The sequence below is a fragment of the Rhinopithecus bieti genome, unplaced genomic scaffold (genome assembly GCF_001698545.2).
Source record: "Rhinopithecus bieti isolate Rb0 unplaced genomic scaffold, ASM169854v2 scaffold_31765, whole genome shotgun sequence".
Classification (NCBI taxonomy): domain Eukaryota; kingdom Metazoa; phylum Chordata; class Mammalia; order Primates; family Cercopithecidae; genus Rhinopithecus; species Rhinopithecus bieti.
This window is the reverse complement of record NW_016813614.1, coordinates 472,224-491,693: the sequence shown is the minus strand read 5'-3', so window position 1 is coordinate 491,693 and position 19,470 is coordinate 472,224. Positions and strand designations below refer to the sequence as shown.

Sequence of the window (19,470 nt, the reverse complement as noted above, 5' to 3'; positions counted from 1 at the left end):
AGGATGGGGAGAATTATAAAGAACCTTCTTAAGGGTGGGGAGATTACAAAGTACATTGATCAGTTAGGGTGGGGCAGAAACAAATCACAATAGTGGAATGTCATCAGTTAAGGCTATTTTCACTTCTGTGGATCTTCAGTTGCTACAGACCATCTGGATGTATATGTGCAGGTCACTGGGGATATGATGGCTTAACTTGGGCTCAGAGGCCTGGCATACATAATCTTATTTGAGCTTCACAAATGAAGCAGGTAATGTTGATGGTTTCACCCACTTACAGATGGGGAAATTAAATTCTAGCAAGTTTGGCAAGGTTAAATATACTCTTGGTCATTATACCATATTATTATCAATATCATATACCATATCATTACACTATACAGTGATATTATCTCATTGGTTTACTGTGAGTATCAAATGGCAAATAAAGGTAGGATGCCTGGCACAGGCATAAATGTCTTAGTCATTTTATTTTGTAAAAGTTGCTCTAATTAGTCTAATTATTTTTATTTCTTCATTCTCACAATGAACACATTTTCTAAAACAAATTAATCATAGACAGTTGGCAATGTTCACCGTTAATGTTTTAAACTGTGTTTAAGTCTTATTAACACATTTTTTGATGGTAGAGTCATATTACATTTTTGTGTTCTTCTAAGAAAACACAGATAAGACCTGGGCAGACAGTAAACATTCAAATATTTGTTGATGAACTATTTGATGAAGTATAAAGTTCATGAGACTCCCATCTGTAGTTCTGTAGGTGGTCTGGCATGCCAATGGATGTGTCTCATGTGGCATAAGTTTTCCATATGTGTCCTAATATTAACCTAAAAAACAGGATATATAAGTATATATGTGTATAAAATATATATTATATAAATATATATACACTTATATATGAGAACATAAATATACATACATTAAAAATATATACACATTTCATATATATACACTATATATACACACACACGATATATATGTATTCATAATGCTAATGTTCTGAGAGAAGATAGTGAGCTTATTTATTATTGTTTTGTACAGTGCTAAGTCCAGTACCAATACGATAGTAAATATTCTGTACCATTAATGACTGTAACAGAAAAAGAGTTCAATCATTTAGTATGTGACTCTAAAAGTAGAAAAGTTATTTTTAAATACTGAGAATTAAGCTTCATAGTTACCACTTGCTGTTTCCTGTTCTTCATTCTCCACTTTCCTCTTCCACAAATACCTTCCAAATTCTATTTTCTGCAGTATCATGGGAAGAGAAAGAGAGAGATAGTTGCTACTTTTGAAACACTTGCCCTTTTATTGATATCCAGGGTCAACTTTAACAATTGGCTCCATTTTTCCATGCTCACCAAAGAAAAGAGTGAATAAATAAGAAATTTTGCACAATTTAAAACTTTACTAAGAACAGTGTAAAAGAAAGTTTAGTAAGGCACAGCACTACTAAACAGTGAAACTAAATACTGTCAGAGAGAAAATTAATTAATGCTGATTAATGAATTTCTTTGAATGCCTAATTTTTACGTAAAGATCAAAGTCAATTTTCCTTATTCAGCAGAACCAGATTCATCTAATTTCTCACCTTAATGGATCTCCCTAAAAGAAGCCAAAAAAGAAAAGATTGAATGGTAATTAAATGCTAATTTTGTACAGTTAAAATTATTGCAAATTACATGCAAATTGGAAAATATCATCAGTAAAGGATCTTTCTCTGTGAAATTCCTAGTGCCATTATCTGAATTTATTTTACGTTGTACTTTGGGAGCATATTCAAAGCTCTGGGCAAACGGCAGCCTCTCATTTCAGAGACCTGGAGTTGACTTTTATCAGGGCCAGTAGGAGCCTTGGTTGATAATAGCTTGAACCAAAGCAACAGTAGCGGGAAAGGAAGGAAGGAAATAGACATACCGATGTTAAGAGGTAGAAATAACCTTTGCTCGTCATATGAAGAAAAAAAAAGAGCTCTTCTCTAAAATGGAGGTTATGAGAAGTAGGTTCTGTAGATGGAAATAAGTCACCTTGGCTTAAAATTTTTCAAAACAGTAATTAGTACTAGAATCGGGACTAAAAGTGACATGAATTTTGTATTTAAAAAGCTTTACGCAAGATCTCTACAACTTCCATTTCATGTTGTAGATTTTGGTAATTTGGTAGCTCTTCTAGAAAAGTCTTCATTTTGCCCATTTGTTACTGTTTCCTGTTTTGTTTAGAGACGATGAATAACCAAGTACCGTTTTTGAGCAATAACTGGTTGTTGGTTGCTCTCTGTTTTTCCAGATCCAGTCTCTTTCCTTCATACCCTGCTGTAGGTACCAGGAACCTGACTTCTGTGGCCTGCATCACCTGTACTTTCTTGCCCTCTGGTTGGCCAATGGAGGCACTAGTAGGAGCTCGGTGGATAGGAGGAGAACGAAGTCAGAGTTTGTATTTTCCCCGGCTGTTGGTCTGTGTTCAGACAGTGGCTGTGTTTCTCTATTTAAAGCCACAGCTCCTTTTGCGGCAAAGCCTTTCCCACCATTACAGCAACTGTCAGGTTTCAGGGACAACAGCATCTCTTTGCCGATGACCAGGATCCCACCCTCGATTGCAGATGGTAAACACTCCTCGGAATACAGACAGTAAAACTTCTGTCTTCTGGAGTTAATAATTCTTCTCCTGCCCTAGTTGGTGTTTTTAACTCTCTTCACAACTCTGCAAATAGTCCCATTATTAAATGGTCTTACTTGTCACTTCTATGTGTCCTGCAAGGACCCTGACTCAAAATGATTCATATTCTTGAAGTGTGGCATCATTAATTTTTCTTTGAGGTAAGTAAAGGTAATGAGTTCTGTTTTTTGTAATTCACTTTGTTAACTCTATTGGGGATTCCGTCTATTTTCTTCCCCTCAGATATCCCTCCTCACTTCCATCTCTCCAAGGCGGCTTCTCTACCAAGTATAGTCGTATTTGTGCTCCCGCAGTCCTTTCTATATGCTCTAGGCTGGCAGTTAGTCCACTATATTGTAATTAATCATTTATTTGCTTATCTCTTCTTCTTAAAAGTCCCTCTGCCTTATTTATCATTGTATTCCCAGACCTTGAATGGTGCCTAGAAAAACTGGTGCTCAGTAAACGCTTTGTGAATGAGTTAGTACCTTGGGGTTGACTGTAGGTATTATGATGCTTTGTAATAGTTGAGTCATCGTGTGGTAGTACAGTATAATGGTTATGAACGTGGTCTTTTGGCCAGACTATCAAGCTTGGATTCTGGCTCTACCATTTCACCTAATAAGTGACCTTAAAGATATTTAACCTCAGTGCCACAGTATCTTCACGTCTTAAATGATGATAATAACAGTACTTATTTAATACAGTTGTGTGGATTCAATGAGTTAAAATACATGAAGTGCTTAGGTCTGTGCTTGGCACATAACAAGGCTATATCATATGTTTATAATTCTTATGTAAGATACTAGTGTGAAGAGAGTTAAGATATCAAATTGATGGTAAGCAAAGAGGACATTTCAGAGCTAATCGCAAGCTAGATATAAATGCATCATCAGAATCTCAATACCTCCATTAAGAGGTTTAAAAATGAATAAAATTGATAATGTGGAATTGTTGGTCAAAAGCCTGGTCTATTGTTAGGCTCTTAGAACACCACAGAAGACCTTATCTTCTGCTTGGGCAGGGCTCACAAGCCACAAGGCAATAGTCGTAAAATGACTTCAGTAGACATTCATTTTCAGACAGCATTGTGCTGTTTTTACTGGTAGAATTTTTACAGGATATAGGATAAATTTATTTATTTATTTATTTATTTAGTATTTGAGAGACATCTCACTTTGCTTTCCTAAATACAGATGATACTCACTGACCTTCCAGGGACTTCTGAAAATTAAAATAGAAATGTGAACAAGGCTTCTGGATGCTAAGTCCTTCAACTGTAGTTATTTTATTCTGACAATCATCCCTATCAATGGTTAGAAGCAAACTTCTGAAGTCAGACTTTTAAGGTTTAACTCTCTGCTCCACTTACTCCCATTAGTCAAGGTATGACCTAAGACTAATTACTTAAATTCTGTCTTAGTTCTTTTAACTGCAAAATAAGAGTAGTAACAGTATCTACTTCATAGGGTCATTATGAGGATTACATGAGGTAATCACATAAAGCTCTTAGAAAAGGGCCTGGCACAGATTAAGTGCTCAAATTGTTAAATATTATTGTTCTTTATTTAAAATAAAAATACTCTAAGTTTCACACCAACTGTTTATATGAAAACGTAGAAGCAGCTTATTAATGAAACATAAATTTAGTCATTTTGTTGTTGTTATTTAAATATGTGTTTTAGGCAAGAAGAGAGACCTACTTATCTTCCCTTTCAGGATGACTACACATGTAATTTAGATCTACACAATAGATCCAAATTCTTTCTAACAATACCTGAAGGGGTTATTTACACTCTGGACAATAAGATTACAAAAGGATTAATGGCAAAGAAATTAATCTTCCCCCCAAAAAGTTCTATATTTAGTTATTTGATGGCACGAAATTTCCATTTTTAATTTAGTTAACTGATATGCGTGTGTGTGTGTGTGTGTGTGTGTGTGTGTGTGTGTAAAACAGCCAAGAGTTCCTTGGATAATGCTATGGATTCAGTTTCTGCTCTTTCATTGAACTATTTCTACATTGCCCTCTAATCCACTATTCAGACTTGTAGATCCCTGTATAAGTCAAGATAATTTCTTGGTTTCATTGTTTCAGCTGATGGAATGTTAGTATGGGGTCCTCTATCTGTGATAGCACAAATTTCAGTCTAAATTGTAGGATTTCACCAGTTGTTCTTCGAGGCTGCTGTGATTCTATAGATTACAAGTATTATTGTGCAAAGTTTGGCCACTTACTAGCCTTGCGTACTTGGGTAAGTGCCTCTCCATCCCTTACCACCACAATAAGTGAAATAATAGTACTTAGATTATAAGGACTGGAAAAATTAATATTTATAAAATCTTTAGAACATTACTCGGTACATAGTAAGTGCTATGGTTTGAATATGTCCTCTCCGAAATTTAAGTATTGATGCTGAATGGCTAATGTGATGTTATTAAGAGACGGGGCTTTTAAGAGGTGATAAGATCATGAGGACTCCCCTTTTGTGAATGGGATTAAGGTCCTTATAAAATAAACTTCCTACAGAATTTCACCCTTTTTGTTTTTCCATCTTCTGGTCTCCTGTTACGGAGATGCAACAAGAAGGCCCTCGCCAAATGCCAAATTCCAGTGCCTTGCTCTTGGACTTCCCAGATTTCCCAACTGTGAGAAATAAATTTCTATTGTTTATAAATTATCCAGTCTGTGGTATTTTGTTGTATCAGCCCAGTGGACAAAGACAGTAAGCCTCATATTAATATCTGTAAATTCAAATGACACAAAACCAAAATAAATAAGACACATTACAGACCCTAAGCATTTGATGGCGGGAAAGTGACTGTGCATCTTCCAAATTTGGGGGTGATTTTAGGTTCTTTTGATTCATGAGGTACTGAATGGATAGGATTACTTTGTAGAAAGATCTATACTCATTGATTGCAGGGGCATAAAAGTGACCTTAACCTATATTTATAGGAAAGTGGACTCTGAGCTACTTGTATAGCCAAAGTAAACACCTAAGATTTGATTTAAGTGATGTTCTAAAGGAAGTGGTCCTAAGTATTTTCAGGGCTAAAAGGTCAACACAATGCCAGAGATTATGAGAAAGAAATCGGAAACAAAACAACAGACCTGGAAAAGTGTTCGGGAAAAGCAATTAGAAGATTCATGTTTGTCTTAGCTCTGGTGCCATGATGCTGGGCAAATTGTTTAACCTCATGGAGTCTCAGTTGCCTCATTTGCAAAACATATGCATTTTAGTACATATTTACATTGTAAGATTGTTGTGAGGATTGCAGGAGTTTTGGAGTTTGTGTACTGTGTTCATTGTAAAATAAGCTAATATACTGTTGCTATTATTCTTATTGTCGATGAGGTTCTTATATTACCATTTTATAGAACCATGATGGTTCATTTTCTCTAATTCTTAGTGTACTGTGATAACCCTAGGGAAAAATTAAACTAAAATATGGAAAGTATTAAATATTCCCACTACTACTGAGGAGAATGGAAAGGCCTTGCCTTTTTCTACTGCATCCCCTACCCCATTATTAACTTCTGAAACAAGCAAAAGAAAATATTTAAAAAATCAAATTTATAAGCTTAGCTTAAGGACACAAAATGTAAGGAAAATTTAGAGAATATCTTCAAGCTTTTGGTTTTACCTAGTAATAAGTCACAATAATTGACTTAAACTCCTAAAATTTTAAAACTTTTCCTACTCTACATCACTACAATACTTAGGTATAGTTTGTTTAAATTACATAAAAGCATACTTTAGTCTAAAGGCAATCTTTCAATATTCTATCAGTTTAAAAAAATATAGATTAAAAAAGAAATTCCACATCCCTGCTCAATTTTGTAAATTGTAATCAATTTCTGTTGTTAAAGAAATGAAGCCATTTATAATATTTGATTATGGAAAAAGCAATTCTTATGCAAAATTTGAGTGAGTATAGACAAAACATGGCTTGTCAAAAAGAAGGGGAAAACATTCCATCCCCAGAGGGTGGTCCTTGTAAAATATCAACCCTCCTAAAGAACTAACTGGTATTGTAGAAGTTTTCAAGCACTGGCCAAACATTCTTCCACCAGCTTCAAAGGTTTAACACATTGAATTTGCCTAACAACCTTTGAAAGTTCATTTGTTATTATGCCTATTGTTATTATTCCTCATGTTATTATACATGAGGAATCCAAAGCAGGGAGAACTTTACTGACTTGCCCAAGATGGAACAGCTAGTAAATTGTGGAGATGGCAATACATAGAGTACAAACTCATGTTATAAAAAGTGAGGTCAATTTAAGAAAGAAATTCTCTTTAATTGTATCACAACCTTAAAATATATATGAGAAGCATTTATATATGTGTGTGTATAAATTATATAAGCATATATATATAAATTGTATAGCATATGTGTGTATATACATATATATGTATGTATTGCATTTATAAAACTCTGTGTGTGTGTTTAATATAAACATCTATGAAACAAAACACTATGATTTAAATTTAACAGATAAGGAAACTTAACATCAATTGAAATTAAATGGCTCATGGTTGCAAGGCAAAAAACTTAAATGTGATTACTTAACCAGAACTGTGGAGAGGTATACTTGGCTGCCAAGTTATAGGGTGAGGGACTAAAAATAAATGTGTTCAGCACTTACCTCTTCTAGTTCAATGCTGTCTAACTGAGTTTTGATGTTTGGATGATGGTAGACATACCTTCAGAAGCTCTCAAGTTACCTAACCCAATTTTTGAAAATTATTTTCAGTTTGATGATAATAATAAAATATTAGCACAAAAATACCCCAGATCATCTGAATGACCACATTATAATCAAATAATGCTGACAGCTCTTGTATATGTGGTTGCCATTTATAATTGCCATCTAGTACAAATCTAATTACTGTGTACCAATTAGAAATAAACAATTGTGAACTTAATTGACTATACAGAAAATAGAAATAATGTCATGATGCATTAGAAATGTGAAATAGGTCAGCAGAGAAAATAGTGGATGATTTGAGCCAATACAAGAGACGTGGTAGTGCAGGCTTGCTGAACTCCGAAAACAAATGCAATAGTCATCAGGACATTTAGACATGGACATCTAATTTTAGCACAGCAACTCAACCCTTCCCCAAGGAGCAGGGTAGCCTAGAGGACAAGTACGTGGACTATGGAACCAGACAGTCTGGCATAAACCCTCAGCTGTATTACTGGAAGTGTGACTTTCAGGACATTTAATTCACTTCTCCAGATCGTTTTTATCATCCGGAAAACAGGGATTATGGGAATCGTTTTGTCCTTACTTCATTGAGTTATTATAAGGCTTACATTAATATACATCGAGGACAGAGAAAAATGTCTGCAATATAGCAAACCCTAAGTAAGTTTAAGATGCTATTATTAAAAGCAATTAAATTACACTCATATTTTAAACTGATATATTGAGGTATAATTGACATAGAATAAAATGTACACACAAACAATTTGATAAGGTTTGAATATGAATATGTCCATGAAACCATCATTGAAATTGAAATAATGAACATATCTATCACCCCTAAAAGTTTCTTCATGATTTTTATTATATATCCCTCCTCCTTACTGCTCCATTCCCAGGTAAGCACTACCCTGCATTCTATCTATAAATCAGTGTGTATTTTCTAGGACTTTTAATAAATAGAATTATATAGTATGTACATTTTTCTGGCTTCTGTCACTTAGTATAATTATTTTGGATTATACATGTTATATGTATCAATAGTTCATTCTGTTTTATTGATAGGCACTTTCCAGTTGAATGGATTTACCACAATCTGTTTATCCATTCACTTGTTAACATATGAACCTTTTCCTGTTTTTCGGTTATTACAAATAAAGCTACTATGAACGCTTACACAAAAGACTTTTCATGGACATGTGCTTTCATTTTTTGAGAGACTACAATAGCTGTATAGTAAGCGCATGTTTAGCATATTACACAACTAAAATAGTGGTTGTATTAGTTCACTTTCTTATGAACATGTACGAGAGTTTCAGTTCCTCTACATCCTGACCACCTTGGTATGACCAGTCTCTTTTGTTTTAACCATCCTAATAAGTACGTACTAATGAATCATTGTGGTTTTAATTTTTATCTTACTAATGATGAATTATGTTCAGCATCTTTTCAAGTATTTAATTGTCATCTATATATCTTCTTTGTTGAAGTGCCTTTTAAAATCATTTGACCATATTTATTTTTTTTTGTATTTTTATTTGGAGTTTTAGAAGTTTTTAAAAATATATTATGGGGCCGGGCGCAGTGGCTCTTCCATGTAATTATAGCACTTTGGGAGACTGAGGCAGGTGGATCACCTGAGATCAGGAGTTAGAGACCAGTTTGGCCAACATGGTGAAATCCCATCTCTACTAAAAATACAAAAAAGTTAGCCAGCGTGGTGGTGGGTGCCTATAATCCCAGCTACTCCGGAGGCTGAGGCAGGAGAATCGTTTGAGGCCGGGGGTTCAAGATTGCAGTGGGCCAAATTCGCGCCACTTCACTCCAGTCTGGGTGAAAGAGTGAAACTCTGTCTCAAAAAATATATATATATATACATATTTGCTCTTGTTGTCCTGGCTGGAGTGCAATGGCATGATCTTGGCTCACCGTAACTTCCACCTCCTTGGTTCAAGCGATTCTCCTGCCTCAGTCTCCCAAGTAGCTGGGATTACAGGCATGCACTAATATGCCCAGTTAATTTTTTTGTATTTTTAGTAGAGACAAGGTTTCTCCATGTTGGTCAGACTGGTCTTGAACTCCTGACTTCAGGTGATCCTCCCACCTAGGCCTCCCAAAGTGCTGGCATTACAGGCGTGAGCCACGGTGCCTGACCATGTAATATATGTGTTATATAGATGTAGATATATTATTTTATATATAATCTAATAATATAATAATCTATTATAATTATTGTATATATTTATATTATCTACTATGACACATAATCAAATAATGCTGGGCAGCCTTGTGTATGTGATTGCCATTTATAATTGCATATAGTATACAAATCCTGATTACATGTGCTACCAATCTAGAAATATATATATTATGTATTTTATATCATAAATATATTATATTTATTATAAATATATATATATTCTGATGTATATATTATGAATTAAAGATTCTATCAGAAAAAAAGAAATTTGCAAAATTTTTTAGTCCATATCTTGTATTTTCATTCTCCTAACAGTGTCTTTCAAAGTACAGAAATTCTTAATTTTCATGAAGTCAAATGCTTCAATTTTTCATTTATGGATCATGCTTTTGGTTTTATATCTAAGAAAAGAGACAAAGATTTGCTCCTAAATTTGCTTCCATAAGTTTTATAATTTCAGGTTTCGTATTATATGGTATGAGGTAGGATAAAAGTTCATTCTATATTTGGCTATCCAATTGTTTCGGCAGTGTTCATTGATGAGAATTTTCTTTCCTATTGAATTGCCTTTACGCTGTTGTTAAAAATTAATCATAGATATGTGGGTATAATTCTGAAGTCTCTGTTCTATTGCATTGATGTATTTATTTATCTTTATCCCAACATGCAATACTACATTGTCTTATCTACTTTAGCTTTATAGGAACTCTTTAAGTTAGGTAACATTTGTTCTCCAAATTTGATTTTTTTTTTCAAAGTTGTTTGGGCTACTTTATATCCTCTGCATTTTTCTATGAATTTTAGAAGCAGTTAATTTCTACAACAAGCTTACCAGAATTTTACTAACATTGCAATAAATCTATAGGTCATTTTAAGGAGAAATTATGTTTTAACAATACTGAGTCTTCCAATTCGTGAATACAGTACATCTCTCTATTTCTTTTGGTTTTCTATCTCTTCCAGTATATTTTGTAACTTTAAAAGTAGTGATCTTTAACATATTTTGTCCTATTTCATTCCTAAGTATTTCTTATTTTTTAATCTATTTTAGTTGTTTTTTTTTTTTTAATTTCAGCTTCCAGTTATTCAGGAACACAATTCACTGTTGTATACTGACCTCGTATATTGTCATTTTGCCACAGTTTCTTTATTCTAGTAGCATTTGCATAGATTCTATTAGATTTTCTACTTTGATGATATCATCTGTGAATAGAGTTTTAATTATTCTTTTCCAATCTGCTTTTTATATCTTTTTCTTGTTTTACTTTCCTAGCCAGAATTTCCAGTATAAAGTCAAATAGAAACGATGAGAGCTGACATCTGTGCCTTGTTCCTGATCCCAGGGGAGAACATTCAGCCTTTCACTACTAAGTATGATATTAACTGTAGGCTTTTTCATGTTCAGGACATTTTATCATGCTGAATACTTATTTTTGTTGTTATTCCTAGTTTGCTGAGAGTTTCTAACAGAAATCAATGTTCAATTTTGTCAAATTCTTCTTTCTGTATATATTGAGATGATCATGGGTTTTTTTTGTTTGTTTGTTTCTTAATCTCAATGTGGTGAATGTATTAGTCAGAGTTCAATCAGTGAAGCAGAATCACCATGTGGTCTCATAAGGGATTAATCATAAAAATTTGACCTTATGAAACTTGGGTATCTAATTAAGTAGTCTCTGTGAGTCTTCATGCCTAAGGTTGAAGCTTAAAGTCTGCAAGGCAAGTAGTTAAGAAGGAAATGTGGGACGAGTGCAGTGGCTCATGCCTGTAATCCCAGCACTTCAGGAGGCCAAAGTGGGCAGATCACGAGGCCAGGAGATTGAGACCAGCCTGGCCAATATGGCGAAACCCGATCTCACTAAAAATACAAAAATTAGCTGGACGTGGTGGTGCGTGCCTGTAGTCCCAGCTACTCGGGAGGCTGAGGCACAAGAATTGCTTGAACTTGGGAGGCAGAGGTTGCAGTCAGCTGAGATCGCACAACTGCACTCCATCCTGGGTGACAGAGTGAGACTCTGTATCAAAAAAAAAAAAAAAAAAAAAAAAAGGAACTGGAGATTTCAGAAGGGTTAGGTGCAACCCACAAGCCTGAGTTGGAAGCCGTGAAAAGAGACTAAAACTCATGTCACTTGTGGTTGCATCTAAGCTGAAAGCATAGGTTTCCTGCCTGAGGCTGGCATCCTTCATCATGGAACTAATGCATACCTGCCCCAAAACTAAGAGATGCTGAAGGAGGGTCCAGGTAAAGTGGAGCAGTTGTAGGCCCAGCTGCTGCCCCAGACCAGGCTGGTGAACCAGCAGATAAATAGCAATGTGAGCTACAAAAAGGCTGCTGCTTCAGTTACCTGTCCTCTAATGTTCACGAGTCCCCTTAGTGGCCCACTTTCACAAAAAAACATACAAGACAGGATTCTTGGAAACATTTTAGACTAGACAAGTTGACATGTGGCAAACACTCTGCAATGGTTTATACTGATTGATTTATCAAGTATTATAGCAACTTTGTATTGCTAGGACAGACCCAATTTGATCATGATGTATTAACCAATACATTATTAGATTCAATTTGCTAAAAATATTTAAAATAAAAAAGTTTTCTGCAATTTTTTTTCCTTGTACTATATTTGTCTGCTTTTGATATTAGAGTAATGCTGGCCTCAGAAAATGAGTTAATAAGTATTCCTTCCTCTTCAATTTCCAAAGAGGGTTTTTTTTTTATTTTAAGAATTAGTATATAACCTTGTTCAAATGTGTTTCTTTTAAAGAAATATTTTATTTAATATATGTTGTTTATTTATTAACATTGAAGTCATGGTCAACAGTTGTATAACTCATGCCTGAATGAAGCTTATCTCAAATACTTATTGTTATCATAAGGCACAGCCTTCTTGTGCTTAGGGATACCAGACAGTGTTTCAGCACTATGCATGGACATGCATTTAAACAGCAAAATCGCCAACATAAAGTATAAAATACAAAAATGTAGCATTAAAGAGACCACAAAGATGACACTTGCTTACACTATGACAACTAAATATATATATATATATACATATTTTCATTATACATATATATTCTTATCTATGTATTTTAATTCACTATCTTCCCTGTTTTCAGAAAAAAAATTGGGGAGTAATAGGGATAGAAAGAAAAATTTTAGTTGACCTATGGAAATTGTTAGTTTATAGGAAGATTAAGAACATAGTTGGAGTACCTACCTCAAAATTATCAAAGGCATATGGAAAACAGGTTTCTGTGGCTACAGAATGCCCAGTAAGTCAGAATTTTCTCATTTGGAACTGCTGCTGATTCTTTTGCACCCCATAATTCACAGTGCCATTGACTGCCTGGTTCCTAGTATGGCTTCTGCTACAGAAAATCTGTTCAATGTGTTTTGGTTCTTGCTATACAAGAACCCTAGGGAAACCTAGAAGTAGAGCAGGAAAATAGCTATAGTAGTCAGGGACAGCTGTGACGCTTGCCGTAAAATGGTTAAAGGTTGGAGTTGAGTGTTAGACCTGGTACAAATCCATGTTTTGCTGCTATTTCATAGCTTGCGACCTTGGGCACGTTACTTAATTTAAGTTTCAAATTTCTCATCTGCAAAATATAAATAGCATCTACCTCATAAGATTTTTGTAAGGGTTATATAATACGTATGTGCAAATTGCTTAGTAAAAGTCTTTTGCACTTAATAAATGCTCAGTGGTTGTTTTTAACTTTTATTACTACTCTTATGGAAAAGGACAGTAAAAGCAAAATAGAGAAAATAGACAATGGTGGTCCTTTCAGTAATTAGGGTCAATGTGCTAATTTTTTAAAACTCTCAGTTTATTCGAAGTAAAAAAAAACTACTTATGAAATGATTTATGATTTATTATTTCCACTACGTAAGATGATGCTAAAACTCATCTCAAAGTCTAAATAAAGCATACCTATATTAACTGTGTGCTGTCTCATAGAGGGAACTCTCAGGTGGACTGCTGGCTGAATCTTGGACTTCCTATCCTGGGGCTTTATTGGTTGGGTCAGGCCCACAATGGAATGCTCTGCGCATATTTTCTAGAATGCAAGTTACATGCAATCTGCTTGAGTTTCCAGGATAAATCCATCCCTGAAGTCACTAAACACATACATATGCCTAAAGCTATCCATACTTGTTATTGGAACCTGGAAAAAAAATAGTGAGTGGGATATTTTGAAATGAAATGAAAGTTTGAGATCACAGTGTGAGGTTGCTTTTTTTTTGAAACTGGAAAAAAAAAAGTGAGGGGGGTATTTTTAAAAAAAAAGAAAATTTGAGATCCCAGGGTGGGGTTTTTTTTTTTTTTTTTTTTTTGGTGGAGGGAACTAAGCTTGACACCTAGCTGTAAACAAGGTCAGCTAGAGTTGAGGGTAGGTCCAAATCAGTCATGTGCCAATGTGTCATGTAATGAATGACATTTCAGTCAACAGACCACATATATGACAGGAGTCCCATAATATTATAATGGAGCTGAACAATTCCTATTGCCTAGTGACATCATAGCCCTCATAATATGATGTCATAATGCAATGCATTACTCATGTGTTTGTGGTGATGCTGCTGTGAACAAACCTACACTGTCAGTTGTATAAAAGTATAACACACATGGTTATGTACAATATATAATACTTGATAATAAACAACTATGTTACTGGTTTATGTATTTACTATTGTGAGACAAAATAGCAAATGTAAAGAGTCATGTTTGCTCGTTCTGCTTGCCAGGAGAATTTCACAAAGGCCCTGACTGGGTGACTGAGCACAGCCCTCTGAAAAATGCCCTGAAGATGATAAGCAGGATAGAGCACAGATTCCCATGTCTCTTGCCTGAATCACTGTGCTTTTAGAAAAGATAAGTTCAATAATCCTAGCCCTTGCCTCTTCCTATACATAAGATAATGTCTGACAGGATTAACGATCGTGCCTCTATAATCTGTAACCAGACGTACCCTAGCACCCACATTTTGATGAGATTTTGCCCTAATGTAACTTCTGAGCACATTTAATGTAACTTCTGAGCACATGCAGAGCTGCTTTCGCCTGTATATAAGCTGTGGGCTGCAACACTGCCTTAGAGAAGTCTAACAGAAACTCCCTGAAAGACTCTCCAAGATCACAATCTTCTGAAAGACTTCTGAATAAAACTAACTTTAATTCTTTAAAAGCCCGATTTCTCTTTAGCTGACACTATACTATACTCGTAATCACTATTTTCTGAACTTTAATTCTTTAAAAGCCCGATTTCTCTTTAGCTGACACTATACTATACTCGTAATCACTATTTTTGAGTGTACTTCTTCTACCTTTTTTTTTTTAAGTTAACTGTAAGACAGCCTCAGGGCCTCAGACAAGTCCTTCAGGAGGAATTCCAGAAGAAGACATTGTTATCCTAAGTGATGACAGTTCCCTCGAGTTATTGCCCTTGAATAACTTCCAGTGGGACAAGATATGGAGGTGGAAGACAGTAAGACTGATGATCCCGACCCTTTGCAGGCCTAGCCAGTGTGTGTGTTTGTGTCTTCGTTTTTAACAAAAAATGTTTAAAAGTAAAATAAAATGTTGAAAACGGAAAAAAGGTTTATAGAATAAGTTTATAAAGAAAATATTTTTGTACATTGTGCAAAACGCAATGAGCTTGGGTTTTAAGCTTATATATTATTATAAAATCATCAAAAGATTTTAAAAGTTTATAAAGTAAAATGTTACAGTAAACAAAGGTTAATTTATTACTGAAGAAAGAGAAAATTTTTCTTTGAGATTTAGTGTAACCTAAGTATATAGTGTTTATAAAGACTACAGTAGTATACAGTAATATCCTAGGTTCACATTCACTCACTGCTCTCTCACTGACATTCAGAGCAACTTCCATTCTAGTAGGCTCCATTCATGGTAAGTGCCCTATAGAGTTGTACTATTTTTATCTTTTATACCATATTTATTGTACCTTTTCTGTATTCAGACACACAGATACTTACCATTATGTTACACTGGCTACAATATCCAACATAGTAACATATTATACATATTTGCAGTCTAGGAACAAGAAGGTATGCCATATAGCCTAGGTATGTAGTAAGCTATACCGCCTAAGTTTGTGCATGTTCACACAGTGACAAAATTGCCTAATGATGCATTTCTCTGTTGTTAAGCAATGTACAACTGTATCTGGAGAGGCTGAAGAGGGACTGAGAATGTTTCTCCATGGGATATATCTGCCCTGTCTGTACGCTTTGAAGAATAATTACCTTAGTTGAGGAAGAAAATTTTAACTTGACCTACTGAAATTTTTAGATTATAGGAAGATTAAGAACATAGTTATAGGAGGCAAAAGCAAAATTAAAAGTGGGCAAAGGATATGAAGAGACACATCTCAAAAGAAGGCATATATGCAACCAACAAGCCTATGAACAAATTCTCATCATCACTAATCATTAGAGAAATTCAAGTCAAAACCACAATGAGATACCAACTCACACGAGTCATAATGTCTATCATTAAAAAGTCAAAAAACAACAGATGCTGTTGAGGCTGCAGAAAAAAGGCAATGCTTATACACTTCTGGGAATGTCAATTGGTTCAGCCACTGTGGAAAGCAGGTTGGTAATTTCTCAAATAACTTAAAACAGAAGTACCATTCAACTACACTAAATACTAAAGGCCTATCACCACCAAAAGAACACTGCAAAGGTCAGAAGAGCTGGCTGTCTCCTTAAATTTGCAGGCATCATTGTAAGGTCACAGTCTCATTATTGGGTATTTACCCAAATAAATATAAATTTTTCTACCATAAAGACACATTCACACAGATGTTCATTGCACCACTATTCACAATAGCAAAGACATGGAATCAACCTAAATGCCCATCAGTGGTAGACCAGATAAAGAAAATGTGGTATATATACAAAGGTAATAAAAAAGAAAGTGTTCATGTTCTTTGCAGCAACATGCATGGAGCCGAAGGCTAAAATATTCCTAAGCAAACTAACACAGTAATAGAAAACCAAACACTGCATATTCTCACTCGAAGTGGGAGCTAAACATTGAGTACACGTGGACACAAAGAAGGGAATAACAGACACCATGGCCTACTTGAGGGCAGAAGGTGGGAGGAGGGTGAGGATCAAAAAACTACCTGTTGGGTACTATGCTTATTACTTGGGTGACAAAATAGTATGTACACCAAACCCCCACAATACACAATTTATCTGTAGAACAAACCTATACATGTACTCCTGAAACTAACATAAAAGTTTAAAAAATGTATTATTGTAGGGACTACCACAACGTCTGTTTCATCATAAAATTAATATGTTGAAACCCTAATCCCCAATATGATGGTATTTGGAGGTGGCACCTTTGGGAAGTAATTAGATCATGAGAGTGGAGCCCTCAAGCCAAGATCGGTGTCCTTACAAGAAGAGACACAAGAGACATGACCTCCCTACCATGTGAGGACAAAGCAAGAAGGTGTTCTTCTGCGAACCAGAAAGAGTTTCATCACCAGAAACCAAATCTGCCAGCATCTTGATCTTGAACTTCACAGCCTTCAAAATTGTGAGAAATAATTGTTTGCTGTTTAAACCATCCAGTATATAGTATTTTTGGTATAGCATCCTAGATTAAGTCACTTTTCAAATATTCATGTGGTACTTTTAGGTGACAGACACTGTTCTAGGCACTTGAATACATTAGTGAAGAAACAGACAAAAATCTCTGTTTTCAAGGAACTTATATTCCTATATTCAAGGTGGGGAAAGCAGATAATAACATAAACAATAAGTAGACTATCTAATAAAAACAGTAAAATATAGTAGCTACTGACCACATGTGAATATTTAAATTAATTAGAAGTAAAAATTCAGTTCCTGGGACACATTAGCCACATTTTCATCGTTCAATAGCCATGTATGGCTATGGGGCTATCACATTGGACAGAATAGAACTAATACGTTAAAAGTGGTAAGTGGAATAAAATATCCTACGTTAAATACAGTCACTATCTGTTGCTGTATAATAAATGTATTGCAAAACTTGCATCTTAAAACAACATACATCTATTATCTCACACAGTTTCAGAAGGTCAGAAATCTGGGAGTAGCTTTCCTGGGTGGTTCTGGCTCAGGGTCCCTCATGAGGTTATAGCCAAATTACAAGTCAGGTCTGTAGTCATCTAAAGCTCATTCACATGACTGTTGACTGGAGGTTTTATTATCTTGTCACATGAGCCTTTCCATAGGGATGGTCAGGGCATATCAGGGGGCATCACCCAGAGCAAATGACGTGAGAGGAAGGGAAAGCCACACTCCTTTTGTAACCTAGTCTCAAAAGTGACATTCCATCATTTCTGCCACATTCTATTCACTCAAGAGAATCACTAAGTCCAGTCACACTCATGGAAGGCCAGTGAAGCTCCTGCTCTTGAGGAGAAGAGTATAAAGAATATAGAGAGATAATCTTTGAGACAATTTCAACCAGAGTAAGGAGAACTGAGAGTACCAGGTCCAGGGGCTTACAGGGAAGGAGGAAGCAGGATGAAGTACTTTTATGAATAAGGATAGGATATCTCACTGAGAGATGAGAGTTGAACAAAGACTTGAAGTGACAGATCAGAGATAACCTACCGAGTACTTTTCACTACTACCCATCATTCCCTGAGAAACCCACAAGGATATGGGAACTTCCATTTTAAACATTAAAAATAAAAGTCAAACGTTTAAACTTATGACTAAGACTGAGACATAATGTCCCTTTTGTGAAGATTTCCTCTAAGTAGAACTTTTTAACGGTTCCTTATGATTATTTGCATGTGAGACAAGTGCCTACACAATGTTTTGGAGAATCCCTAAACGCCAGTTAAAAAAAAAAAAAAAAAAAAAAAAAGAATAAAGAAAGAAAGAAAGAAAAAAATAAAATCTAAATCAAATAACTTCAGCCTGAGGTAGGAGATGTTTCATTTAGTCTTTTGAATTAAGCGTACCCACAGATTTATATCCCAGCAGACTTAGAGACGTCTGTATATATTTTTTTCTAAGTGAGGGTATAGATTGCCCTATATCAGAAAGTTATCTCACGAAATAATGTTTTATTGATGAAGCATTTGCTCAAAGGAGATATAGAGGAGCAAAGAAGTACAGCAAGAAAGGTATGCCACTCTCATTTTCCCTTCACCTTATTCTGGAAGAAAGATTGTGAAAAAGGAAAGGACTTGATGCAGCATAATCTGAATTAAAAATCAAATGATCCAGACTCAGGAAATATCTTCTTATAAACACGTATTCTAAGATAAGATGCCAGAGCATACCCTTTCATTATCTCATCACATGAGCTTCTCCATAGGGCTGCTCATGACCTGCTAAGTGGCATGGATAGGCATCATTGTAAGGACACAAAATTATGAAAACCAGGAAAATGAGAGGAAGAAAGAAATAAGCGACCTAAACACAACCAGAAAGCAAATTACCAAATGGCAGTAGCAAGTCTATATCTATCAAAAATTACCTTGAATATAAATGGATTAAAGTCTTCAATCAATCAAAAGACAGACTGGCTAAGTGGATTTAAAAGAAAAGATCCAACTATAAGATGCCTACAAAAGATGTATTTTACTGGTAAAGTCACCGAGTGAAAGTGAAAGGATGGAAAAAATATTTCATACAAATGGAAACTGAGAAAGAACAGAAGTAACTATATTTATATCAGACAAAATAGACTTTAAGCCAAAAGCTAGAAACAGAGAAAAAGGTCATTATATAACAAAAGGGGTTAATTCATGAAGAAGATGTAACAGTTGTAAATATATATTTATCTAACATTGGAGGACCCAAATACATAAAGCAATTCTGAAATAATCTGAAAAGAGAGATAGACCCC

At 35.0% G+C, this 19,470-nt stretch overlaps 1 long non-coding RNA gene across 1 annotated transcript; it reads right to left on the bottom strand.

The window, feature by feature from the left end:
* Nucleotides 1-571: 571 nt before the first annotated feature.
* On the bottom strand, nucleotides 572-7,393 carry LOC108513127 (uncharacterized). Its single transcript, XR_001880800.1, has 3 exons — nucleotides 7,313-7,393; nucleotides 1,185-1,251; nucleotides 572-830 (listed from the first exon to the last, which is right to left on the bottom strand). It is a non-coding gene; the product is annotated as an uncharacterized LOC108513127 (long non-coding RNA).
* Nucleotides 7,394-19,470: the final 12,077 nt, after the last annotated feature.